The sequence below is a fragment of the Heliangelus exortis genome, chromosome 1 (assembly GCF_036169615.1).
Source record: "Heliangelus exortis chromosome 1, bHelExo1.hap1, whole genome shotgun sequence".
Taxonomy (NCBI): domain Eukaryota; kingdom Metazoa; phylum Chordata; class Aves; order Apodiformes; family Trochilidae; genus Heliangelus; species Heliangelus exortis.
The window spans coordinates 103,492,899-103,520,820 of NC_092422.1; the positions used below are offsets into that span (position 1 = coordinate 103,492,899).

Here is a 27,922-nt window from a genome sequence, read left to right on the forward strand (position 1 = left end):
ATTATGCTGAGTTCTGTGCTATCACCTTACCATGTGGTTTTCAGCTGTATGTCTAGGTAAGGCTGAAGACCACCTTGACAGCTAGAGAGCAGGCAAATATATGCAATGACCAATTTTTGTCATAGCTTAGACCATCCTCCCACTCCACTTGTTAAATCTTCAAGTAAACCCTCACTACCTTTAGAAGCTCTTGGAAAAGTTAACACTTTCAAAATACCCATTAGCACAAACTTTACATGCTTCTTACCACAACCCAGTCATTCCTGAAGTTATATTAAGCTGCTCTCTCCATAATACAAAAGCTATGAGAAAGGTCATAACTGTCTTACGTCAGCGCAGTGGTGTTTTGGAAGAGAGGGGAGTCATAGGGGCGGCTCCTGTGAGAAGCTGCTGGAAGCTCCCCCGGTTCCAATCGATCCCCCACCTCTGTCCAAGGCTGAGCAGATATGGGGAGCTGGAAGTGCCTCTGTGAGTAACATATTCAAGAAATGGGAAAATGAAACCGCAGAAATATAAGAAAAGGACCTGCCGAGCAGAACAGGGGATTAATTGAGAGAGCAATGTCAGAGAAAAGACACCGAGGTCAATGAAGGAGAGGGAAAGGTGCCCAAGCAGAGATTTCCCCACAGCCCGTGGTGAGATGGCAGCTCTGCCCCTGCAGCCCGTGGAGGAGCGCGGTGGAGCAGTCTCTGAAGAAGCACGGTGGGGTAAATGTGGATTTGTAGCCCCTGGGCAGATGTGAAGCAGCAGCCTGTGCAGGATCATGGAGAGGGTCAGATGTGGCTCTGCAGCCATGTAGGATCCCGTGTGAGAGGAGGTGACTGCTCCCGCAGCAGCCGTGACTCTGTGTGCAGCCCAGGCGGGAGCAGTCTGTGCCTGAGGGACTGCACCTGTGGGAGGGACTCGTGTCCCAGGGGTTCCTGAAGGACTCTCCCGGGAGAGGGACCCCGCGTTGGAGCAGGGGAAGAACGTGAGGAGTCCTCCCCCTGAAGAGGAAGGAGCGGCAGAAACTCCGTGTGGGGAACTGACCCTAAACCCCTCCTGCCCCTGCCCTGTGCCCTGAGGGGGAGGCAGCAGGGAAGGGATCCGGGACCGGGAAGATGGGAGGGGTGGGGCTGGAAGGTGTTAAGATCTGGACATGTTTCCTCTTTCTCCTTGTATATTAAATTTTTTTTTCCTTCCTAAATTGAACCCGTTTTTTTCCTGTTACTGTAATTGGGGAATGAAAACCTCCATGACCTTGTCTCAAATACCAAACCTTACGGTGGATTTTGTCCTCTCTGTCCCATGGTGGGAGGGAGGTGAGTGGGTGGAAGTCTGGTTGACACCAGCTAGGCCTAAACTGTGACAGTGATAAATCAAATAGTCACCAGAATGCTAAGTAATAGTAACAAACTCAATTTATCTGTTCTGTTGTGGGGTCCTTCCATTTGAAAGGGAGATGGAATGGAATACATTCAGTTTGAGGACTCTGTACTCAAAACAGGCAAGAACATTTGCATTAGTCCAGTGTGAAGAGCCATTCACCATCCAAAACTGAAAGTGAATTAGATCCTAGAAGTATCTCTACTCCAGTAGACAAATTCTGTCAGTTCAGTTAGAATGAGAATATATATTAATTTTCCTGTAGGGACCCTTTGGAACTTGACAATGGAGGCTGCAGGAAAAAAATGTGATGAATTAGCCTATTCTTTCCTATAATACAACCTTTCCCTCACCAAAAGTATCTAGGAAAAAAGGCATAATATGGGAGGGAACAGAACGGGCAATTCATCATTTCTCAATCCTTTGAGGCTTTCACCAGCATCATTTGCTGTCATCGATCTCTTCCAGAGAAAATGGGTCCTTGCCACCTGGTTTAAACAGTAGCTGTCAGTATACTACAGTGCTGAGCTAAACCCATCTGCTTAAAAAAACATTTCATGTTCCTGCATCAAGGACACTGAAGAGAGCTCTATTAAAAAAAAAAAATATATATTATTATGAAGAAAGATGCGCTTGGTTTTAAATTAGTAACTATGGTATAATAGATTAAATTTGAAATAGGAAACACTGATGATGGAATAACTAAAAGTCTGTTGAAAACAGGTAAAGAGTTTGTGGTTTGCCTAGTAGTTACCAGGATACCTTAGGTGCCCAGCACACTGGTTCAAATTTTGGGCTGTGCTAAATACTGATTAACAGCTTTTCACCTCCACTAGCACAAAATGTTGACTTTGTTCTAAGCACACAACATATCAAGATTATAGTGACATGGAGGTGCATCACAGGCCCTACAACTCACTGTTCCCAGTCTCTGTATTTTCCCCACGTAACGGATACATTAATTTATATTTCAGATTCAGTCCCTAAGAGAGTGCCGCATTCAGTTCAAAAGATAGGGCTCTGCACATGCAGTAGAAGATCTTGATGTTGTGGTACATGGAAGACCTTCCATATACTAAAAATGTAAAGCTTTAATGGACCACAGAGGCTCATTCCAACTTTGTGCCATGAAGCCTGTAGGGTAGGTATCATCCTGGGACTTTGCTGCTTCTGATTCACAGGCATGGAGTAGGACCCTGCAACCTGTGAAAAACCACATACAGTGGCTCCTCACCAACACACATTCACAAAACTGTTCAAGACCTTGAGTGCAGAAAGCCTATGAGGAAATTACTGCACCTTGCCTGCTTGAACACTGCAGGAACAGGCCCCAGCTACTTGTTTTTCTCAGGTTCTGCCACAGCAAGGTTTGTTGCTAGCTAGGGACTTCTGTTAGTTTCAAAATAAACCTTTCTTTTGTTCAAAGTCCTCAAGCTTACCTCAGGTGGAAAAAAGCCTCAAACTTTGCACTCAGTGTAGCATTTCTTTAAGAACAGAAAAGGCAGTAAATTGATGCAAGTCTAGAAATTGCTGCATTAAGTCTGCTATACACAACCCACACACAACAACATAAGGGTAATGTAAAAACATGCATTAGGGAGGAAGAATATTAGATCCATCTCTATTCCTATGAAAAGATGAGCTGAGAGCTGATGGTGGGTGAGTACTGTTAGCAAAGCAGACACTTCACTATCTGTGGGTGAACATTTCATGCATGCTCTTTATTATAAAGCCCACTGAAAACTTAAAGCTGCTTTTCTGAAGGAGCTGTTGTGTAACTATGACATCCGGGGTTTTCAGTTGCTGCCCTGTTTGAACTGGTTATGGAACATTAAACCCACAAGGGTCCACTTCAGCTGTTTACAAACCCTCTCCACACTCCTCCACCATCCAAGCTTTGTCAAAAGGCTCCAGTTTAGTGCTGGGGCTGGAGGCTCAAGCCTGACTTTCTTGGATAAGCACGTCAATGCCACAATGGGCTGCAGCAGGAAGGAACTCTCATTTAAAACACAGAATATTCTCAAGGACCTGGCAGAATCAGAACTGTTGTTTTCAGAAGTTTAATCCACTTCTGTACATTTGGAAACACCCAAACAAGCTGGGCCCATAAAAAGGACTTTTGATTCCACATACATGTAAACCTATATATGCCTATAGCTGTGCAAATTATATAACTTGCTGGTATATTTGGAAACCTACACCAAACTTTCTTCTACTTGTGTTTCATTATTAATATAGTCATGTGTTTGATTATAATATACTTCCATGATTAATATAATAGGAATCATGAAGTTGGTCCATGCATGTCATGCTTTACTAAAAAATTCAAATTAATAAATCAAAACAAAGCATTCCCTTCTTCTGTTCACATCTCATAAACACACTTTGATTTTGCTATTGAATATAACAATGGGTTTATCTACACAGTTACACACATAGATAAGGCACTCTCAACTCAGTGCAGCTGCTAGAACTTAGAGTTCCTATGGAGGGAATATGCTGTCACAAAGTGTTTTGGGTGCCCAGACTGTAGGGAGTAAAAAAGCAATTAGATAATTCAAGTGAAAGAAAAATCCAGCAAGGTCTTATTAAACTAGTTCTGGATCTGGACCACCATTTTTGGATCTGGATGCCTTTGAGTTGCAAATGACTGGAAGCTTTGGAAAAGTGCTGGGAAAATAATAGTTTAGGTATTCCTTCTGTTTATGATCTATCTTAAGCATCAAGCCAGTGTTAGAAAAAGAGACTGGATGAAACCCAAGGCTAGCCATATTTTTGACTGACAAACCACTGCCTTTCTTGTGTTCAGTTTCTTATGATATAGATTGAAAATATCTCTGCTCTCCTGATTTCAGGGTTTGTGTAGCTACCCGCCCTCAGTAACAAGTCAAAATATCAATAAATTATATTTATGGCAGAAATTACTTTTCATAAAACACTGAGAAAGCTTGCTTACCTTTCTGCAACCATGGCTTTTTAAGCTGAATTCTTCCCTTCCAGACTCACTGTAGGAGTTTGTGGAAGCAGAGTATCAATAGGTTCAAAAAGCAGATGTATTTATTAATGGACAATAGGTCCATAAATGGATACTAAGATGAAGAGACAGGAATGTTCCCTTGATATTCCTAATCTAAAATGTTTTACTCTGAAGGAGTAAAAAAGGGAATGAACATCAGGATGCAGATGGGCTCATATGTTCTTTCCAAACAGTTGCTCCAATTGCCCCAGCCACAGACACCAAAGAGCTGGGGCAGCAGGAAATTTCTTGAATTCTTATCACCACAACAATTACAAAGAGGGCACCTGGGTAACTCAGCTGTTACTTCTTTCTCTAATGTGCCTTGAATACTGAGTAAAGAGGGCACAATCAAAGAGATGAATATGGAAACAAGCAAGCAATCTCAGCCAGATATGTGCTGCAGGTACTTCTTTGCTGGTTTAGTCAAGGGTCTGTTACTCTCATAGCAGCAGAGGAGAAGTGAGCTGCTTCTATATTTCAAAGCCCTTATGGCTTTGTCATTTCTTCATTCTGTCCAGGATGGAACCATGAGCACTGGAGCTGCAGAGAGGAGGGTATATTGCCAAACCAACATAGCCCGCAGAAAACTGGTTAAAGAGGCAGTGCTTCCAATTAAGGATAATCATGGAAGTCATTACCAGGATATCCAGTGCAGAAACAGCAAGCAGTTCAAATACAGCACAGAACGAACACAGCACCACAGTTCCATGATACAGGCCAACAAAGCCTGTAGAAAAAGGGAAAAAAAAGAATTAAAGCTGGGTGTGCAGGGTAGGTCCAGGGAAACACTTTCAGATGCATTTTTTTGACTCTAACTTTCTGAGAATGATCTATATATTTTTGGCATCTATGAGACTCCATGAAGTGTAAAACAGGCACACGTATTCATTAATACAGTCTTAGCCACCACAAAGGAGAAAGAGTACATAAAAATTATATCAGACTTGACTGATCATTACACAACAAAAATCTTTGTTTAGGGAAGAAAAATTTTATATTTCTAAAAAAATAATACCTGCAAACAGCTGCCACCATATAGTCATCTCATTAATTAAGGCTTATATTAGTGATAAAATGGACAGGTTACAGCTCAAGTAATTGCACAGAAATGTTTGAGCATATAGATAATTTTGTGCTTTGCATGGCGATAATAGACACTTGGACCCGAGACTTCATCTGCCCTGAAAGAAAAGGGTTTTCTGCAGCTTGAGTAACTCTGATCAAACTGAATTAAAATTAAGTAGGTCAGGTACTACCCACAGTTGTGTAGTTACAGCAACATGGGTCTCAGTGCCAACTGATGGGCTGGATAGGTACCAAACCACTCTGGCAGCTGCACTGTATTCTGTGCAGTTGCAGCTATTTTTAGAGGGACCCAAAGAGCTAATTTAAAGCTAATTTGTGAAATGCTACGTGAGCAGCAGTAACAAAGCAGCAGAGTCCCACTACGAGTGATGCTTAGTATTGTTCCATTCATTATGTTTCGGGTCCTGGGTCAGAGGAAATTTGAAACCAAATAAAATTGATGGCCAAAGGCTTGGGGACTACAAGCATCAAAACCACAATGCATTTCTAGACAAGCCCAGGAAGATTAAATAACATTTACCTGCATGATTAATAATGTTTTCAAGACAGTAAAAAACTTTCTGCTTAGCCTACCAGCTCACCTGTGCAACTCTACCGGACCTGACTTTGATTTCTCTTCAGCCCATTTGAAGCAACAAAGTTACGCTGCTAAAAAGTCAAAGCAAGGTCATTATCAGGTGGTTGCTACTGCATTGTTTACATGCTGATAGGATGTTATGAAAGCACAATGTCATTCCAAAATGTTCTACAGCACAATTTCTGGTATCTGAAATACATTCTACAATAGGCTAATCACTGATAAAAGCCTCTAAGATGTTTCTGTTTTTACCTGTACAAAAGCTACTAAGAAGAATAACAAGCTCGACAACTCAGTTCTTAGGTGAGGTGAAGTATGTACAGGTTGATGTGCTTTTGTTACCTAAGCACTAATGGCAATTTCTGAAAAGGAATCCAGGCAAAGTGGCACATAATAGATCAGCTATATAAGTATTAAGTCATGTTAAAAGTCAGGCAAGTGACTAACAGTGACATAAATATAATCCATCATCTGGCTGTGGTTTTAAAGAAATTAGCTAGTACCATTTACTGCATGAAAACAAAGAAGATATCAAATGATTTGGGGGAACAAATAGCATTTAAATATTCAAGATCAAAGTTTATCATGTGTTATCACTCTCGGTTTTACAGAATCCAAGAAATGAAGAGAAGCTTCTGGAAATGTCAACCACAACATCAATTGCAGATTCAAGATTAACTCAGGAATCTTGCCTCAGAGTAACGTACATGTGACTTATTTACCCTATGACAGTGACATAGGGTACCTGTTTGTGAGGAAGAGAGTGCAAGAGTCTGTACCTTGACACATGCAACATAGCCAGCTGCATTTCAATACAACTAATCATAACTTAACCAATGATAGCCTAATTGTAAAAAAAAAAAAAAAAATCCCTTTAAAGGAATGAAGTGTTCCCTGCAATAGGATGTTGAAGTCATACAACCAAATTCCCCATCAGAAGGCAAATTTGCTCATAGCTACCTACAGCATGAAGAAGTGCTGGATTAATCTGTTTTTACTATATGAGCATACTTCAAATTTCAGCTTTGGGAAATTCTACTAAATTTTTAGTAGTCATCTCACAGATGATTTTTCTAATCTAGAAGAACTCAGCTGTCCCTTGGGAATACAGCAACACAGCTGCATTTTTGTACGGTAAGATGTAACCAATAAAGTAAAGTAACCAATACCTCTCGCACATACCTTGCCAACGCAGGGCCACTTAGGACCTTACATGGCTTCATCCATTAAATGTGTCTGCACCTACCATGAAGACTCAACAAATCCTGATTTACTATGGATATACTCAGTGCATGTAATAATTCCATGGGTCTACCTGGCTTATGACTAAAGCAATGATTTGCATCATATGCACAGCAGTTCTGCTGCTAGGTTGCTCCCTGCCTCTGTGACGAGCACCTGAAAAGAAGATGGGAAGGGGCAACTTTCACCAAGCATTTCTCCAGCCAGAGGCTTCCTACAACATACAGGTCCTGTATATCGTGTGTGTCTAATGCTTAGTGATGCCAAGTTGAATGCTGCCTGCCATGCATTAGCTGTTTGGCCAACAGCATGTTTCCTGTTACTTTCCAGTTAATTGTGATTTGATCACCCTCCATGTAAATCCCAGGATGTAAAGACAAAATATTCATGCTCTGTCCCCTATGTCCCCTTATCCTCCTCACTCTGGTGTACTTGCTAACTATCAGTCTTATTACCAAACAGAAATTACCCAGGCATAAAATGAGGATGACACACTTTAAATCCTGTATACCAGTTTCCTACTCACTTGCATAATAATTGTTTTTCATGTAGTTAAAACATATTCCTACCAATGCAACATATTTCAGTCAATCCAGAGACAGAATGTTTTCTAATGCAGTTATAATTCACAAAGATTACCTGACATTTTTTTGTGTGTCCTCCTTATCCCTGCCCCTTTTCAGGTTGGAAAGTAGGGAATTCCACTGCTGCAGGTAGCCTGTTCTTCTGATTTCAAAGGGAAACCTGCAAGAAAAGGACTGTGTAAAGAAGTTGTTTAGGATAAAGAAGATGCAAGAGTGTCAAAAATACAGATTCCTAGAAACTTGATGAAAGCTGAGGTTTTTTCCCTGAATTTATTTTAGGACAAATAGTGAGAGCCCCTGAGCTAAAAGAAACCTTATTTGCTGAAGGTAAGGATGCTATTTCATACATAGACTACATACCAATCATGAAAGAAGTTTTGAGCCATTCAAATAATTGTTTTTTACATTATTTCAGACATTCATTTATGATACTGGTTATATAGCGTGTTGGGTTTCATACTTTACAAATAAAAAGCTTCTCTTTAACTCAAATAAAAATGGACGGGTAGCAATTACTTGAGAAACTTAAGAGAGCCAAAATCTGTATGGTGACCACTAAAAAGCAACTTGCAGGGTACAACTGGTGATATGAGAATTCAGTCAGGGGCAAGAGGAATTGTGATGGAAGAGTCAGCTCTCAGAGCTCTATGAGAGCAGGGAAACTTGCAGAGTGCCAAGCTACACTACATGGGGCATGATTTTGACAAGTGTCATCTGATGACACTTATGATGATGATGATCATATAGATTGGTGGTAGCAGTGGGGATATTAATGAGAAGGTCTGTAAATACCTGTCTGTAAAAACTTTAGTTATGAATATTAACCAGCTACTAAATCATACCAGAAACTCTTATTAGGCACTTCATAAAATCATAAAAACTTCCAAAATGGAAGCATAGCACACATTATATGTAGATTTCATTAATGTCCCTGGTACACAACTTCATAAAATTTTAAATATAAACACATATATTTTCAGCTAATGACAAATGTTAACACAGGAAAACTTTACAAGTGCAATTATTATTGCTAGATTGATACTTTCCAATAACAAATGTACTTCCCACAGCAGATAGTCTCTCTGGTGGAAAAAAAATGACTGGAAAAATGTTAAGGTAGAATATATAATTTCATTGAACAGGTATATATAACTCTATTTTGCCTGGACAAAACTGTAAGATACACATCTGGACAGCACCAATAATAGCTCTATTCTTCCACAACAGTTGTGATGAGCAGGATGTTGCTTTCTTGAAATGCATAGCCTCATGAGGTGGGATGATAGTGGTGGGGTGTACAGCTCACCATTTGTTTAAGGCTCACAATTAATTGAGAGATGAATCATTCAGTTATGATGTAGAAAGAAATTAAAATTGATGATCCTCTCAAGGCCAGGCCATGCAAGTAATGACTGAGCATAATTTTCATCTGTAGGCGCTTTAAATTAGTTTACATGAAAGAAATTGTACTTTTTCCAATGATAGGATGTTGCCATTCCTGAAATCATCACAGCTGGCAATTTCAGTTGAGTTCAAGAATTAAGTTTACATAGATCCCATCTTTATCTGCCTAGAGATACTTGTCTGGGGTCAGGTCCCATATACATCAGAAAGGTAGCATATGGGAACATCTTGTAGTTGTGTATTCTGCAATTCTATGGATGCAGAGAAAATCATGTTTCAGAGCTCATGTTTATTAAAGCTTCTATAATTAGAAAATACATATGTTTTCTTTATGCACATAATGTAAACTCTGTGTAGAGTAAATGAAGTAACAGTGAAGAGAAAGTTTCCAGCACATGATTTCTGCATGTGAATTTTAAGTGTCTGGATACCATTCTGAATAATTAACTAATGTTTTCAAAAATCATCTATAAATATAGCTTAGCAAATTTTCTACAAGCAAACCTGTCTCACTACAGAGAAGTATATCTAATCTTTTTCATGCTGAAAAGATGAACATTTCGTTATATCTACATGCTTGCTGTAAAAGTACTGTATAAATGCTAGAAAGAATCCTGTAGAATTTGTTTTTTTAACTGAGCAAGGTGGCAGAGACCTCTTGATCTCAAAGGTTATGCTTCACTGTGAGTTAACCATTCCCTTGTGAGGGGAATGTTTCCTTCTACTTATTGATCCTGCAGAACACATTAAAGCAGGTTTGGCTCTGTAATAACCACAGATTCATTGACTTCCCAAACAGTGGTGGTTTGCACCCAAGCTGCCCAAAATGTGAGCATCCATACAGGTGTGCTGTAAGAACTCAGCCACCATATGAGGAGGTGTCAATAGCAGAAGAGGACCCTCCCTCTAATGAAACTGAGTTTGAAGCTAGCAGCACAAACATCTGGATTGCACTGTACTATTTCTGCCTTGGTAAGATCTTCCCTCACACAAAAAGGACCATTGCTGCCTGAAGCCACTTGAAGTAGCACAGAGATGTTCAAATCAGCTTTAAACGTAGCAGCTCAGCCACTGTACTGTAGCCACTGCAATGCAGAAATCCCACTTCTCAGTAGGGTAATTTGATCTGTGAGTGCTCTGTGTTGTCATCGCTGTCAAATAGTGATGCCCTGACTATTGCTCTTGAACTTAGTCTCTTTTATATTTATGGATTTCACTGCTTGAGATATTTTAATTGTGTTCTGTTGCCAAAGGCTTTCTAATACCTTGATGATGTTTTATGGAGAAACAGAAGTTTCTGGTTGCTTGCAGGACAAGATGACAACCTGAATAATTGCATAGCTTAGGAAGATGATATCTGAGCATATGCCTAACAATTTCACATTCACATTTGATAACCTCATAATTCATAAGAACAATCTAAAAACACAACAGAAATGCCCCAGTGGCTTTGATATGTTTTTTTAAAGGCAATTAGCATACAGGCTTCCTGATATTCATAGCTATCGAGCCAGCTTTTAATACAAATTAATTAGATGCTGATAAAGAATAAAACAGTTTGATGCACTGGTCTCAGTTGAATTGTCCCTGTCAGGACTATTTTGCTAGGTGAGATTTTTGTATCTGTCAAATCATGGTCAGCCTGTGTCATGGGCAGTATTTGTTGAGGTGACTATTTCAAATCATACCTTTTGCATTTTTTAAGTACAGACAGCCCCTCAATCTCATTCACAGGGCAGTCCCACAAGCAGTTGTGCCAGCATAGTTCGGAAGACAGGGACAAGGTCTGTGGCACAGAAGTTGAACTGGGGAAGCCTGCTGTCTAACATTGACTTATGGCACCTAACATTTAATACTGACAGATTTATGGCTGCATTAGTATGTAATTAGCAAAATTCCTAAGGAAGGAACACATTCAAATGAAAGACTGGAGAGAGAATATCTTTTGCTGCTTTTTTTTTTTTTTTCCAGCTTTTCGATGAAGTTTGATCTGCAACGTGGCCATCTTAATGTTTGGAATAGATGATAAACTGTGGATAATGTTATGCGGAAAATAATAGTTATAGATGAAGAAAGAGGTTTGATTTGTCACTTCCAGTCCTACTAGCACTGTTGAGTAAAATGCACTTTCCCCTCACATATGATGTGGTCACAAATGTGCAGCTGAGCAGCATTCCCATCTAGATCAAGACTTCATCTGGCCCTGATACAACTACTGCTAATTCATGCAATACAGATATTGCTCTCATTGAAACCCATCTCATACATTCATTATGTTTATACTATATGTACAAAGTCAACCACAAAAGCCAAAGGAATGCTGTATGGCAGGCTTGAAATTTTATTATTTACAGAGGTCCTGCCATTATGCATTTTCAGTTTTCACCTCTCTTGATGGTTATTGAAGACATGTACATGAGTATATACATATATATATATATATATACAGGTAAGATCCTCAGATAGTGAAAAACTGAAAGTCTGGCTCAAGTCAGAAATATATCAGTTTACACCACCTCAAGATTTGATCCAGGTTTTGTGTTGCTCAAAAGCTTGCTTGAAGTCAGCATTCACCGTCTGGTTGCCAGAAACAGTGAAGTATGTCTGCTTGAAGGAAATAAGCAGCAGGAGCAGAGGAACCCTTAACCCACAGAAGATCATATATTTCAGGGAAATGTACTTAGTAATAAAAAGCAAATGGAAAGATATGATGAAAACAATGTATTAACAGAACAGGGTGTTTAAAAAATTAAAGAAAAGCTGTTTTTTCTATTATTTACCAGTAATTTTAAACAGAAATTATTTATTTTCAAAATTATATTTAGATTATTATACGAGTTAATGCACATGAGAGTAGATAACACAGCTTAGGTAAAAAAAGATGATTTACCTAGTGACAGAGAAGTGTCAAAAGACTAAAGCCACAATATAAAAATTGACATGATATTAATAATGTGTACAATTAACGTGTAGAGTCTATTATTTTATATTCAGCTAATTACTGCTTCATTTCTTTGTTTCTTCCAACATTCAAACACTACATTACTGTGCATTTGTCTTTTGTTGGCACAAAATAATAATGAAACCATTAAAATGCACACACAAATGAGCCAAAGCTCCCACAGGATTTACTTCATCAATATATCTTAAAGAATTATCTTTAGTCTTGCATTTTAAATAAAGTTGCTGCTGAGCTGTGTTTAGAAATTGGGATGACTTTTGCAATTGCAGAACTTCTTACATCTCTTTGAACTATTTCACTGATATTAATTCTTCCTCTGTGGTTTTTAAGTATTTCAGTATCTCATTATTGGGCTAAAAAGTCTGATGATTTTTAAGCATCTCAGAAAACTATGGCATACATTTTCCTATATCATCTCTATTTTGATATAGAAGTTTCTCGTTTTGAAAAAAGTAATATGAAGCAGGTCAATTATGCTATACTCAGTCACACAGACATCCTGGTGAAGAAGGATTATTTATAGAAATGGGAGGCAGTAATAAATGCATGTGACATATATTTTTGACATTATTTCAGTATAAAAAAAAATTACAGCTACATTTATATATACATTCATATAGAACTTCTCTAAATCATAGGCTAACTTCTCTTCTGCTCTAAAGCAAAAAACTTCACTGAAGCTTCTGTAGATTCATCCAGCAGTTTCAAGAACCATTTACTACTGTGAAAGCCTGTACATTTTATTTTTTTTTTTTTTTGCCACCTTGTGGACTAAATTCTGTTTAAAAACAGCAGTGCAATCAAGTGCAAAGCAGAAGAGGACTTACCTGCTTTGTTTTCTATGAAATTATCAACTGGTAGCAAAAACCTTGTTATTTCAGAAGAGGGTTGAAAAAAGTCAACTTCTAAAAAGTTATTCCAGTCATTTAATAAGCAGATTTATTTTCTAAAGGAAATCAGCCAAACAAATGGTAATTATTAACAACAATTAAGAAAAAAGAAAACTGAATTAGTAAAAAAAATATTAATCCTCCTTGATAGAAAATGTTCATAATCCAATGGAGCTACCAATAAGCTTTAAGGTTTAGAAGAGCAAGTATATGAACTGACCTGTATTTAATCATTAAGGTCTCTCTGTAGAAGGAAATGGACTATATTATAAAAGGCATATGCATCAGACACATATCTATTCATGCCAAATGTTTTACTGTATTATAGAAGTGGAGAAGGGGAAAAAAAGATTCATTTGAAAAGAAAGTTAGTGCTGGATATATGCAACAGGCAGCACATACTACTAGCTTGTTACCACAAAAATACATAATTAAGAACAACTTTCATAACACATGGAGATGCTTAAATTTACAGAATTTTCCTAATGAAATAATATTTTTCCATATGTGACCAGGCCTTTGAATGTCAGTAGTCCACAAACCACTCCTTACCTTGCCAAAGTATCAAAAGAGGGAAGAGAACTGTATTCTATCTCCTGTCTTGATTTATTAATCGTATGTTTTACATTTCTTTACAGAGAAAATGGCCTTCAGCAATATGCACAACAGTTAAAAAATGCCAAGTAAAATCAGATAATTTTGTCATAGGTCCTTAGCTTTGGGTTGTGTCCTTGGCTGAAAAGTTCTTCCACATAACTTGGAAAGAAATAGTGTGGTTTTATTAGCCCCTCTGGAAACTTGAAAATAATTTCCTCTTATTAACAAGGACATTCTTTGTATTTAAATGGATATAATTAATACAATATTCACTGAAAAGTCTTTTTTAGAGAATAGTCAGGACCCGTCCAGAACCATTTGAGGTCTGTGGTCTAATGAAGTGCAAAACCATAATAATCAGAATTCCAAAGGTGTATAAATTAATTCTTAAAAATACAGGCCTCATAAAACACAGGTATTCAAAATTAAAGTTAAAGCAAGACAATGCACACTAAGTTGTGAATTCACTACAATTAATTAAAACCTCAAAATGTAATGTTACATTTAACATGTTAAACAGTCCATATTTGTGCTGAAGATTTAAAGCAGGCCAAGCTGCAGATCAATGGGAGAAGTCATTAAGTAGACTGAAAGACTGTTGAAGCAATATTTCAGTTTTTGGCAGCAGTAGCTCCACTTGCAGGTGTAAAGACTATTCATTCAATTGAATTATTTCAATACCTAGGTCATGCAACATTATGAACTAATTGGGTAATGAATGCAGCAGAACTTACTTCTCTTTTTTACTCTAAGAACTGTGGTAAGATCTTGTAATTCCAAAAAACCCTCCAAATATGGGAAACACAATATTTGTGTTTACTGATTATATGTAATGTCACCCTTGGCCTAGAAGCATAGAAAAAAAGTTGCAACTGAAGAATATTTAAAGTTTTGTTGACTTTATATTATTTTTTAATGTTTTTATATATTTTAATTGAATCTTAGCTTGTAACAAGATCCAAGATCTAATTGGGTGGGAACTAAATAAAGTAAACTCTGTTTCAATGATAAAAACTCTTTTTGGTGAGTATATTACTCACCATTGTCTAATAACATAAAATGCAAAAAAAAAAAATAGACCCCCAAATAATAATTAAACTGTTTTAAATATTTATTAAGTACTTTATTTTAAAAATTCTTAAATTTTCATAATATTTCCCACAGCATAGTTCTACTAGGAAATAAGAGATTTGTACTCACTTGCAATTGACATCTTTGATGGCTGCCAAATACAGTGTCGACTCCTCCTTAGAGAACTGACTATATCAGTGCAAATGCATGACAAGATTAGAACTATTGTTTTGTTTCAGTTGTTCTGATAATACATTGGAATCATAAATAATATTGATGACTTACTCACTTGAGTTATGTTTAATTCTGCAGGCTTCAGTACAATGGAAGCCTTGGTGATTGAGTTGCAACTGAGATATTACACTGCAAAAATGTCATATTTATGACATCTATCCTTAAATCTCAATGCTCAAGAAACTGAAAAGATCATAAGAATGACTGAAAAAAAGAGAATTTTGGATTTGGAGCTACACAGATGACACCATCAACATCTGGGGATGCCAAAGATTCTCAGCCTTCGATGTGATCTTAGTTTTTAAGAGAACCAAACCCATTTGCTTACTTTTTCAGGCAGGATCCACACAGTGAAATGCCCAATGCTGTCACTTACAAGAACATATATCCACCAAATCACTAATTTTAACACACCAGTGTATCAGAGGAAAACATTTCAGTCAGGAACTATGTAAGGATAATCACAGCAGGTGCAGAGCTGCACACTTTAAAGCAAGGAATTACTTAAGTCCTCTCCAAGTTAAGAGTGTTCATTGGTGACATTTCCATGCATGCCACAAACAGTTTTAAAAATAAATACAACTACATAATGACGTATGTCTTCTGTGCCCCCACCCCAGCTCACCAGCTCTTTTCCCTTCCCCATGAGTGGTCTGGTTCCCATAGCAATGAAACCACCTTCATCTGCTGTTTGTACCACCCCCACCCTGACATGCCCCAAACATACTGAATGTGGAAACTCTGGCAAGTTTACTCATATTGTTAAAATTAACAGTCTGGAGGCTAGAGGGATGTAAACTCAAACCTCCTCTCTCCGATGTATATCACTGATAGCCCTCCTGGAGTTTGAACAAACAAACAAATGCATGAAATGCCAACCATGTGTCATGAAGTTACTTCTTCACGTAACCATGGCAAAGTGTAGGCAGATAAGTAAAATTGTGATCACTTTGAATGGTTTAAAATATGTTTATTGTCATCAGAGAGGCCAACTGATGGCAGGACAGAGTTTAGACCAACTATGTGATTCAGGAGTAGAAACCTAAGTGGGGCTTGTATTTCTGCTTGCATTGGACTTTGTCAGAAAGTTTCAGTCTAAAGAGGTAATACAAAATTATATTAATTTTTTAGACATGATGTCTTTCTCTTTATCCCCTTGGCCTAAACCTCTATGCAACCAGGACCATGAAATCATAGTAAAAGGGATACAGTAAAAGTCCGTTTGCCACCTCTTTAAACCCAGTGCAGTAGGCAGCCATCAGTGGCAGCCTGCTGGCTTCCTGGACATTTCTATATAACTAAGCCAATGATACAATAATTTAAGAAAATGTTCCTAGGAAGATTTTTCTAGTTAGCAGCTATTACTGTTATGAAGAGCAACAGCAAACTAACAACATAATATAAATGTAAATTGCTAAGGCTGCTTGGAAATCTCTTCCTAACTCATCTGAGCCATGTATTTTCTCTAGCACTATCCTGTTAATAATCACATCTTCACACTAGTTGACATCTCCCAAAGGAAGACTGACATCCATTTTTTCTCCTTTCTGTGGCAGCCTGACCAAAGTTACTGTAAAACGCTATAATCACTTTTTAAAATCCATCTTACTTAACATAGTTTATTTGTTGCAGCTGTGAAACAGCATCGGTAAAGCAAATACCTATGTAACTTTGTAACCCAGTAGATGGAACTTAAATTGGCATAAGGGTGGTTTAGTTTTTTCTGAAGGAAAGATGACTAAAGCAAACACACGGGTGGCTGTTGCCACCTGGGAAAAGTGTAGTCTTTTTCCTGTCTCTATTGAGTCACACTGAATTGCAGAACACATGGACATTTGGTTGTGTGGGCCTTATTTAACAGTATTCTGGGAAACAAAAATGGTTGAATGGTACCCATATGGTTGACAACTCAATATGCCGTGTAACAAGGTAAATATTTGGCAGCAGAAGAGGGCAAGAAACAGTGTGAATATAATTCTTTCCACTTAGTCATTTAGCAGGAGTAGGTAGTTACCAGCATGCTGCCTGTTATTTGGTGGAGAATAACTACCAATACAGCCCATAATTTTCAGTACAGGAGGTACCTGAATAGTTTGAGACAGGTGCCATGGTAAGATCTACAGCTGGAAAGTAGATATAATGATGTGACTTGCAGTATGTTAAGATGTTAGTAAAAAATATTAGATTGGACTTAGTGAATGATGTCACTGGATCAAAGATCCTAAGTACAAAAAAGCACCCTAAGATTATTCACCTTTTGTTTCTATCAAGAGAGTGTTTCCATAATACGTGGTGAAGTATTTGTATGCACAGCATGTGTCTGTAACTCAGTATCAGATCAATGCCTCTAGCTGCTTCATTCCTGAGGAATCTTAAGCACTCTAAAATCACCCCTGCCTTTTCTTCTCTCTCATAAACACATGCACTTTATCAGCAAATTTTACCTATTTTTTTCTCTCTCAATGATTCCTCACAACTTTTCCTCTCAATACTCTCTGAGGAAACTTGATGTTTATAAAAGACTTAATTAAGGTAACATTTTACTCCCAAGAGGCTATAAAGCATAAAGCAACATAACACTATACCATATTACAGTTTTCAGGTTGTGTAAGTAAAAAATAATAAAAAAAAATATTTTGCACATAGACAGTTTGTGAAGATCCAAAAGCCAATGAAACCTGACCAGAGGATCCTCACTTATTTTAGATCAAATACAGATTTAGCTACCTATATTCCTTTCTACTAATGCCAAAATATCACAAGTGCAAGTATTAAGACATGGGCAGAAACCATATTCTGTACTGTGGTTATTTGAAGGATTTACAAACTGTGCTTCTCAACTGATGCAGCAAATCTTACAACAGCCCCTTTACTCAAGACAACATTCTGGAAAAATGGCAAATAAGTGTGACCAGGAAATGAACCCTCAAGCCAAAACAATCCAGAATTCCTCATTCTTTGCAAGTGTCCATAGCTCCTTCAATTATAACTAAAACTTGTAAACAGCAAAGTGTTTTACAGATGTACTAACTGGCTAATTTTTAAGTCATTGGCTAACCATCCCCTCTTTTCTTTCCTCCCTCCTCTACAAAACCCTGCAACTTAACCAGGCTTTATGAAAAAAAGAGGTGAAATTCTTCAGTGATGCTTGTGATATGGAAATAGTAATAGCACCCATGGGAACAATATTATCTTTATTATTTTATCAGTTCTGGGCTAGGGGCTGATTAACACTAACAATCATTAAAAAAAAAAAAAAAGATGACATGGAAATAATCCACAGAGATGTTACAGAAGAAGTAAAAGTGATATATTCATTCTTTCATCTTATTTGCTTCGTGGAATGCTAGCTTTCCATCTACTATTCCTCTCTCGAAATTTATATACAAATGGAATATGAAAATTAGAATAGCTGACAGAGTGAATTATAATTCCTCTCCCTATAAATCACTCTGTATTAAGGACCTCTCACTGCTAGTGTAACAGTCTTCTTATTCAAAGTACTTTTTTTTTTAAAGGTCTGACTTTCAGCATGAATATTTTGTGATACACAATTTTACAGTGCGAGTAAATGCTGGCATAGCTTTGCTCTACTCAGTAACTCTTTTGAGTCCCATTTTAGAATAATCAGTTGCATTCAAATACTTAAATCTAGGTGACCAGAGATCTGTCCCCAGAACTGTTATTATCTAGCTTATTAGGTAATAATAAAGCTTATTTACCTCCATGGACAACCTATGCCAGTGCTTGGTCACCCTCACAGTAAATAAATGTCTCCTGATATTCCGAAGGAAATCTCTTGTGTTTCAGTTTGTGTTCACAGCAACTTGTCCTGTCACTGCACACTACTGAAAAGAGCCTGGTTTCACCTTATTTACACCCACTTCATATAATAAATATCAGTGAATATCACATGGACGAGATACCCCAGGATGAGATACTCTAGGCTGAACTTCTCCAGCTGTCTCAGACTTTTCTCATACGAGAGATGTTCCAGTCCCTTAATCATTTTCATGGATTTTTACTGGGAAAAAGGACAAGAACATGAAACATGATACAAAAAAGATTTTAAAATATTTTCTATTAAAGAAAAAAAAGTTCTAATGCTATTTTTGGATGAACAGCTTAAGAGAAAGAATTGAGCTTTTAAATCATCCTCTGAATATCAGGTGCTGAAATCAAGATGGTAACCCTGCTACTTCCATTATCATATCTGCTTCCCTTTAATTTGATTGAGTTCATAGCTTACAACATTCAGTGGGCCATCATTACACCAACTTAGGATTCAAAGCCTGCAAATCCTACAGGCACCAGTCAACTACTTCCAGTTTTACCAGAGAACACTTTGCCTTATCTCTGCACTTGTTACAGAAAAGTTTATGATGGGCCCTGCTGAGAGCAACTCAGAGTAAATTGGAGAGGCAGGAGAGTCCAGGTTCTTAATCTTTGGCAAACCAATCCTGCTCCGCAGCCTGTCCTCCCAGAAAACAAGGTTATCAAAAGTCAAACGAGAAGAACGTTGACTGTAACTAATTCCCATTAAAAATACCTCATCAATACCAATGGATAAGGGGAACAGCAGCTAAGGCATATATTCATACTTATTAAGAAAAATTATTAGACTTTTTGGGACATTTATCAGGTTCTTATTATTTTAGACTTCATTCTGTGTCTCCTCATACACCTTATTAAAGACAAAACCTGTTACTTCTGAACCTTCACAAATGAAAATCCAAATCCAGGAAATAAGCACATGTCTCAACCTAATAAAAAGGTCCCCCACAACATTGCACAGGCACACTTCCATGTTTTACACAAGGACCCAAATCAGTCTGTTGGGTTTTTTTCAGATATTAGGTATGGAAGAAGAGTCTTAATAAATTACTTGATGCAACAACTAATTGTTACTAAATGTCCAAGTCCTATACAGACATTATTTCACATCCTTGCATGTTCTCTCAGCACTCGAGTTTTCGCTGATTTGTGCTGTGTATTCTGATTATTCATTAAATCAAAGTATATGATTTTTAGAAGACAAGGCTCTCATTTTTCTGAAGTGCTGGGGTTAGAAAACACAGAACATGTGTAAGTCATCTGCAGTAGTTGAAAAGAATGTTTGAAATTCTCCTTTTTTGTCTTTTAAACAACACATGTAAACTTCTCATTTGCTTTGCTAATCAGATACATGCAACACTTAAATGTGCAACAGTACAAATGTTTTTGGAATTAGTCACTTCTTAAGAAACAGCAGATATTAATTCCAAATACTTTAAGAACATCACATATCCATAAACAGATTTAAAATTAATGCACAGATTTCCATGAGCACAATATATTCCCTAGGAAAATTTTTGAATATTGTTAAGCGCCATGGGAACAAGAGAGTACAGGTGATCCAGACCAAGATTACAAGAAACAGAAGAAGCTGATGTGGCAGTTTTTAACAGCAATGTCCAAATGTGTAGAAATATTTGTCTTCAATGGAGCAGTTTAGTGTAGATATTATCAGTAGTCCATGAGCAAAGGAGTATGCTTGCCAAGCTGGATTTATCAAGCTTATCTTTAACTACAACAAATTGATAGACTTGAAATAATCATGTTTTTTCTAGAAAATGCCCAGTTCCTTCAGACAGCTGCTCTCAGCAGACTCAGATGTAGCTAAAAAAATTCCAAAACAATTAAGGTATCATGGTCAAGGCTAGAAGATATTTGCTTCAGGACCTTAATGAAGATACATATTAACTTCCCACAATAAGTCTAAAATCATCGATGTGCCACAAATATCAATGACTCAGTAGAATTCTTTCAGTGATGTACGTGAATGCTAACATTTCCATTATTGAGATTTTTTTTGTGTGCTTTGCTTTTTTTAAAAGAAAAAAAATATTGAAGGAATGTAAATATTTTTTTTAAAAATCCAACCCACCCCTGAAAAGGTATTTTCTGTTTGGACTTGGTTTTATCCTGAGAAGCATCTGGTAATGCACTGAGATGGCTTTGGGGTGCCTAAGCATAGGAAAATTGTGTACTAGGAAACCATTTTTTTTAAACCCTCTCAAGACTCTCTCTGCTGGAGAAGTCAGTCAGTGGGAGTACACATTGATTCCTATGTAGACTGCATATCTGGAACTCTGTATAGGAAAAGTATATTTAAATATTGAAAATGTCCCTGTAATGGCAAGTCAGGACTACTTATGTTTTTTTATCAGAGAAGGGCATCTTGTAAGGCTGTGCCTTTTCTACTCTACTTCTGTTGTTTTGTTAAAAACCTCATTATTGAACCTGAAGTATATCTAAAAATCTTTGAGATTACAAAGACTGCTCCATTTCCACAAATCTTCTGAGAGTCTTCTGGAAAAAGGAGCCAAAAACTTAAATCACCAACTGTCAGTTTGAATTAATTTTTTAAGTCATTCAATTAAATTAGGCTGCTTTTGTGCCTTTTTTTCTGAGCAAAAGGGAAATGTTTCTCTTCTATTCTGCCTACAGCATGCTTAAAAGAAATTTCAGACAAGGCAAAGGTGCAAGTTCTCTGTGGCTTCTCCTCCTTCTTTTGCTCACTGAGTTGAGCCCATGTGAGAATGTGAAGAGAATAGAAAGAAAAAAAAAGAACAATAAAAATTAATCTCCACATTATAGACCACAAGGGGAATGTTTACACTTGGAGATACTTTCCTAGCACTCTCTTAATCTTTGCTCCTACTATAATGCACAAAGTTCTGAAAAACAATAGATTTGTACATATATCAGAACCAAAGGGGCTGGATTCTCTGAGGATTTGTGGCTCAGTCTAACTGGCTGCTAATGAAATAGGTAATTCCAGTCTTTGTCCTCCTCCCTGCCACTCTTCCCAGCCACCCACTATTTACTTGCTTGCTATAACCATTTGGCCAGTGACAGCAGTCTTATGGCTGTGTGTTCAGCTTGCTTATCTACTTGTGGGTTGTCCAGACCTAGAAATGATTTGTTTTGACCCAGATCAGCAACCAGCCCTGGTGACTGCACAGCCACAGGACTGCTAGGGTAACAAAAGGGAGTAATACATGGACTGTTCTTCCCAGAGACAACCAACCATTTTCTTCAGGTTAAGCTAAGATTGAAACTATAAATATATCTGAAACATATGAGCTTCTGTCAAAATTTATTAACATTGGCCAATAGACTGAAAACACAATGTGGAATCCTCAGACACGATGGTGCATATAAATGTTTAGATTGCAGAGGCTGCAATCAGGCTAGCAATGTTATATGCAAAAAAAAGATGCAAAAGTTTATTCAGCTGTCCCAAAACAATGAGAAAACCTGACTAGAGACTGAAACTGCTCTTCACTGCTAACAGGCATGAGCTTTCAAATAAATCCAACAAGTTTAGAACTATTTCTTAATACATAACTGTTTGAATCAGAAGCCAGCCTAGGACCTTGGGTTTCTTACTGCTTGAAAAGGAAGTCTCTATCACTGAGAAATGCGAAGAGTAATAGATTTTTTTAGTTTCTCAAATTATGATACTATGGCCAAGTGATTGATTTCCCTCAGGACAGAAGGCAGGAGCAAGATCTAAGCTAAGATTTAATGTCTGTAGTTAGCAATACTGAGTACATGAAAAGTCTAAATTTGGAATACTACCAATCACTTGGCAGATAAAGGACAAATGCACATTCATTAAGACTGAAAGTAAAGGCATGGGATTGCATAGAAAACAAGGAATAAATTAATTATTTGGTCAAAAAGGGCTTCTGAATTAGCTTGAGGAGCTTCTAGAGCAGTTCCTTTTTTGCTCACTATAATTAAAACATATTTGTATTTTCAGCAGGTGTCTAGTTTCAAATCTCACTATTTTGAAATTCAAGGAAAAGCAGCAACCCAGCTTCCAAAACTCTTAGGCAATTTTCAGTGTAATGAAATTTGTGATTAATTAGCTTTGGCTTTTTGCTTTTGAAACAACAGCCCCCAGACAGTTCAATATTTTAAGAATTTATCTGCAAAGGCAGTCTGAAGACTTTCTTATGGTATTTAATTTTAATGAAAGCCAGTGTCCTCACTACAATTTATTGATTCCAGTAACAGCCTGTTCAGAAAATATCCAAATCACAAAACCTATGCAAGCTGTCAAAGTTGAAGGGAATTTCTATAGTTGGGGTTTTTTCTTAATACTTGGTCTTAATAAATGTTTCTATGTGAAAAGAGCAAGTACAGGGTAACAGCATCACAGATTTAACAGCATCACAATCACATCACAAGTGACACATTGAACAAATTGCAAAGGCTACCCCAAAATCTGGACTGCATTGGTTATTGTTTATCTCAGTCATTAGAGAAAATTGATCCATGAAACTTCTTTAAAAACCTGCATTGGCGTATGAAATTAAGTCTTCTTTCAGAGTAACCTGAACACCCTTGAAAACATCCTTCCGTATGAGTTCTTTAAGCTGCTAAGTATCTTTTGTAAAGTTACAATTCATAAAGCTAAGATATTAATTACCTTGAATCCAACTGTTTGCAACAGGGAAAGGAAAATGTTATTGTTTTAAAAGACTGAGAAATCTCCTTGCAAGCCCTATGTACTCTTAACTGTCTACTCACTCTAGAAGGCACTCTGTTGGCAAGCTTTGCTTGCCTGACAGGGACCCTGTGCTCCAAAACTCTAATACAGAGATAATGTTAAGTGCACTTATTGTTGGAATCAAGATATGTTTTTTTTTTCCTTTTAGAAGCAATCTCATCACAAGATTTGTCAGGAAAAGTTGTTATAATTAAGAAGGTACTCATGTTTTTCTCCCTCTCTTTCATGACATAACATAAAAATTGTTTGTTTGGTTGGGGTTTTTTGTTTGATTTGTTTTGTTGTTTTGTTTGTTTGTTTTTTAAGTACTACAAAATATACGTAAGTACACATTAGTTAGGCTGGGAAAAGTGGTCTTTGAATTTAGAATTTATCTTAGAGCTTTCTTAAATTTCAGTCTCTCCCAACTGATTTTTCAGGAGTCAAAGGTCATGTTTGAGATTTGCAGGTAAATTTATAATAAAGTTTGTGCATGCTCAGCAAAGCCCTCGTACTAGTTCCAACTAATCACTCTTTGCTGAGTGTAAATTGAAAAATACTGCTACGTTTTCAACAGCCTTTGAACAAAGAATTGGTGCTTGCCTGTATTTAATCCACCAGGCAGCTCAGAGACCAGAATTTAAAAATGTGACGCTAATTGAAACTTTAGCCACCAGAGGGAGCATTTCAAGCTTCCCAAATACCCGACCCAACAAAGACGGACCAGGAGAAATAGCTGTGAATATTAACACATTCTAAAGCAGACAGTTGCAGGGTTCAAAGCGTAATCCAGGTTTTCTTTTAAAATTTCATACATAATCTAAGGTAGGGGGGGAAATTCAGATTTAATTTCCTTTTTTCTTTCCTGTAAAAGTAGAAGGACAGAACATTGAATAATGTGTTTTTTTGGTCAATAATACATCTTTCAGATTTTTGGAAGCAGCACTCTAATGAACGTTCTGTATATGTCAAAAAGCTACAAAGGAAATAACTGAGATTTTCATGGCAACATCTTGGCCTCTGGAATTAACAGAAATTGTAGATAAAATTCTGACAAATCCCAAAAGGGGAGAAGAGATATGCAAAGGTGGCAAAGAGCATCTTGTCTGCCAAAAGAGATCTTGGGACAGCTGGGCACAAAAAGCAACTGAAATGATTACTACACGTACTCATCCCAGCGAAGCAGTTTAATCTCCGCTGAAGGCGTTATTGGCTGATGTTCATGACATTACAGCATAAATGTTAAATGCTGCAATTACATTTTACACTGCTTATAATTCTTCTCTATTGCTTTAGGTTTTCTGTTCTAATCCTCATAACTGGAGCTTCATTTTATTTTTAAAGACGAGGCTATCAGTCACACTTTCACAAATGTTTCAGCTGTTCAAGCTCTTCTTTAGAAGAGCCCTGTACCAAAAAGCATATATAAGTTTCTTGTTGTTCTTTCTGTCTTCCAAGAAAACCCTGTATGTACTAGATAGTAATCCCATGGGGGGGGCTGGGGGGGAGGGGTTTGTTGCTATAAATGAACACAAGATTGATTTTCTGCTTTCCAGAATATTTTCTTTTTGTTGTTGTAGAAGATGTTCTACAAATTCCTTTGATAGTACTAGCAGCTATGCATGCTGCCTGAGGACAGCATGAAACCAACAAGGTTAAAAAAAATCTCTAAGAAATTGGAATGTACCAGTACTGAAGCTGAAGAGACCATAACTATGGGCTAATATTTAAAAGCTTGTTAACACAAGGTTTTTTCCATCAACAAATAAATTAGGAGGCACAGACCAATATAAGTTAACTTTCTGTCAAGCCCGCCAGGAAGCTAGTAAAAAATAATCCCTTACCCATAATAAAAAGGTGAGCAGTACAGATATAGAGCATGAAAGCTCTAAGATCAAAGATTTATCCCTGGGAACAGCAATAAAACTACCCACTGCAATTTAATTATGAAAGGGAAACGTCTTGGACAACAAATTTACAGTGAGGTTCCAGCACACAAATTAAGATACAGTACTTTGTATCTTATAGAATTACCTCTACTCACCATAAATCAACAGAATATGAACCTCATGAAAGCCCAGCAAAGCTAAACAGCTACCACTGTCTTACTGAGGCTGAAAAGCATTTCTTTAAGTCAGAAACTTTCCTTTAGATTTAGAGGAAAAGGAACAGCTGCCCTTTTTTCCCCTACTATGTTCTCAAGTAATAAAGAAGTGCTTATGAGATAACTGTTGGGTTCTTTCCTTTTCAAAAATTGGTATTAAAGTAAATAACTATGACATAAAAGGCAAGGACACTTCAAAAATTCACAACCTATGCTGGAAACTGCATAGAGTGGGAGGTTTTTTAGAATTTAGATAAAGTATTCTTTTTCTGAAGCTTTCACTCTAAACCTTAGTTTTCTTAGTCCACACATAAAAAACCTAAGAAATGTGGTATTTCAGAATTCTGCATAACAATGTGTATTTTTACTCATACCTTTTGGACTTTTTAATAGGTGTTCTCAAGGATAGTAAAATATTAAGATGCATGCACTGAAGGGAATCCGAGGCTTTCTGGGACTCTTCTTAAAATGCAAGGGCCTGATGCTGCTCCCTGTAGACGTATGAAAAAATTCCATTAGCTTCCATCGTGTCTTTGAAATCAGACCTAAAACAAAGAATAATTTGTTTATATATTACTGAGGATTTCCAGTAGCTTAAATGAATAAAAAAGAAAATTATAATTATTATATTAAACCCCACCTTAGCAAAGCATTGATGGAAGAGGTCTAACAAATCCTAGCTTAAAAAAGTAATAATAAATAAATAATAATAAAGTATTAACACATTCTGATTTTGCAGCCTTTCCTTGCACATAACCCTCCCTAATTAGGGTTAAGTACTTCATGTAATCTGACTCGAGCATGTGCTTGAGTAGTGTGCTGACATAGGCCTTGGGGATGTCTAAACAGGATTTATTGTGGAACAATTCATTTATTTAGCATCTGCTGAAGAAGGATTTCTGTCTGCCACGGAACACAACTGTATTACGGTACAGGAGAGGCTTTGGATGTTGGGTTTTTTTTTTGATGCTTGTTGCTTTCCCTCTGTTCACATCCCTACTGGATTTCCATTTTACCAAGTTTTCACATTAAACAGTTCCCTAATACATTTTAAAGTGATATTGTGGCAGTGGACAGCAAGCCAGTGGCTTAAGCACCAAGTGAGATGGGACAAGGCAAGCTGAGTGGCTGTGCAGGATTTAACTGCACCACAACAGACTCATTTTTAGCTACTCTTTATATTCTGTAATTATCTCTTGTGCTATCATTCTAATTACCAAGATAGATGTCCTCTGTTGACAAGCACCTATAATCACACAGCTTAATTAAAACATAACTGAAATACCTGGAGTGATAAAAATACCTCTAGGAAAAAGAAAATACCTTGAGTATAAAGATGCTTACTTAACATTCATTACTAGATCCTATCTCTGCCTCCTTGCACCCTCATAGTAGAGTTTGTCTTGCTGCTTTGCAAGTTAAGCCTATATTTGTACTCAGTCACCACAAGGAATTTGGAATAACACTGCTGTTCTCTTATTAGAAAAAAAAACCTGGTTCCAAACTTTACTGGAATTTTCTTTAGTCACATTCATTTGTTGAAAATTGATCAAAAATTCAGAGCAGTGGCATTTGATGCTTTGTGCAAGGTACATACTGAGCATCCAGGGAGAACAACTGTGGAGATATTGGTCTGGGCTGTCCAAAGTATTCAGGCTGTAAAATGACACACCATGGCTGGTCTTTCACAAAACAGGCTAGATACAACGAGCAGTTAGCACTTTTCAGGCTAAAATAAAGAATATTAACATTCAAAAGCAACCTTTAAATCTTCTTAAAGGGAGATCTTATTGTCCAAGTAGCTCAGATTACTATGAAAGAAAATCAGTGTGCTACCTGTGAACACAGGAATGTGATGCTTCTCCTCAACACTGGTGAGAGCACCTGAGTTATCCAGGTTACTGTGCTCCCCAGTACATGACAGGGACAAACTGGAGCAAGTACAGCAAAGGGCTACAAACCTGTCTAAGGGACTGGACTGGGACTGCTCAGCATGGAGAAGTCTCAAGGGGGAATCATATGAATCTGTTTAAATGGTGTGGGGGGTGTGAGATGATGGAGACAGACACTTCTCAGTGGTGCCTTGTGAAAGGGAAAGGGACAATTGGAAGAGAATCAAAATAAAGGAAATTCAACTGAAACATTAAAAAACCCTAAACTCTTTATCATGGGAGTGGTAGCACACAGCATAGGCTCATCAATCTCTCTTTTCCACAGCAGTTAATCAAAACCAGATATCTATACT

General features: G+C 37.3%; 1 long non-coding RNA gene across 1 annotated transcript; it reads right to left on the reverse strand.

Annotated features, from left to right (window-relative positions):
* Nucleotides 1-7,933: 7,933 nt before the first annotated feature.
* On the reverse strand, nt 7,934-26,333 carry LOC139794785 (uncharacterized). Its single transcript, XR_011725273.1, has 4 exons — nt 26,052-26,333; nt 13,067-13,185; nt 11,794-11,956; nt 7,934-8,033 (listed from the first exon to the last, which is right to left on the reverse strand). It is a non-coding gene; the product is annotated as an uncharacterized lncRNA (long non-coding RNA).
* Nucleotides 26,334-27,922: the final 1,589 nt, after the last annotated feature.